The sequence below is a fragment of the Etheostoma spectabile genome, chromosome 6 (assembly GCF_008692095.1).
Source record: "Etheostoma spectabile isolate EspeVRDwgs_2016 chromosome 6, UIUC_Espe_1.0, whole genome shotgun sequence".
NCBI lineage: Eukaryota > Metazoa > Chordata > Actinopteri > Perciformes > Percidae > Etheostoma > Etheostoma spectabile.
This window is the reverse complement of record NC_045738.1, coordinates 25064912-25066102: the sequence shown is the minus strand read 5'-3', so window position 1 is coordinate 25066102 and position 1191 is coordinate 25064912.

Here is a 1191-nt window from a genome sequence, read left to right as displayed (position 1 = left end):
CCAAATGCTAGTGTTAGGATTCCCTTCCATATTTTCTAATAGACCTCCATAATGGATTCTGACCTGGCTCATATGGGTTTTGTGTTGCAACTGAAAAGCCTCTCGAACATATATTATCTCTGCTGGAGATGTTGAAGGTGCACACATAAGACAACAGGGACAGCACCAACCTGTGTGCAATACTGTAATTGACAACAGCTGTTTGTGTGTGTGTGTGCGTGTGTGTGTGTGTGTGTGTGTGCGTGAAGTTAAATAAACATTGGCAATAGATTAGCATTGGGGCTTCCATCCATGCACATGAGCTAATGTACAAAAGGACAAACACCAAGGCAATAGGCAGTGTGGCCCGTTGTTGGATCCAGCCCACGACAATCGTCCCTTACACTTTATCTGATACCAACAAAAGGTCTGCAATATTTTATTAGAAACAGATGGTCTATGTCAATAACGTTTTGTCGAGCTCATGAGTGTGTAGGGATGAGTGCTTTTCAGGGCGTGGTAGTGTGTGTGCAGTGCGCGTACTGTAGGTGGCGATTAACTTCGATCAGTCCTTTCCGACCCGTTCTCTCTCCCACCTCGTCAAATACAGATGCTTGGTCAGCGTCTCTCAGCATCAGATACAGAGTATGGGGTAGATGGGTCAAACAACCCAGGACTTCCATCTAGGAGACCGGGGTTCATGTCCAGCCAAAGACCCCTGACCAAGCATCACCTTCTGACACAGTGGGAGTGAGAATGCGTTGGGCCCTTCACCACCAACATGTGCTCTCATCCAGAGACTTCCCCTAAATGTGTGCCCCTCAACATCCTACACGTTCTAAATGTTTTGCAACTTTTTATGACAATACGACAAAGGTCAGATATATAGCGTAGTATCATCTGCAAAGATGTTTATACTGTTTTATGGCTTTCTTTGGATGTTTTGTGTGAAAATATCTGAATATTACAGCTTAAATGTGTGGTGATAATAGTTGTGAAGTACTATCAATACAATGGCCTCCTCCTTATGAATCAGTTTGACATCAACTGGAACATTAATATTGGCCCCGCGCTGTTGATTAGCCTAAGAGACGAGGCTGAAATTTGGACGTCATTTCGCTCCATGGCTTATCACACACATTTACTCACATTTATAATATAGATGTCTTGCCTGCTAGGATAACCTTCCCGCACCCATCCAGTCCTATCAGC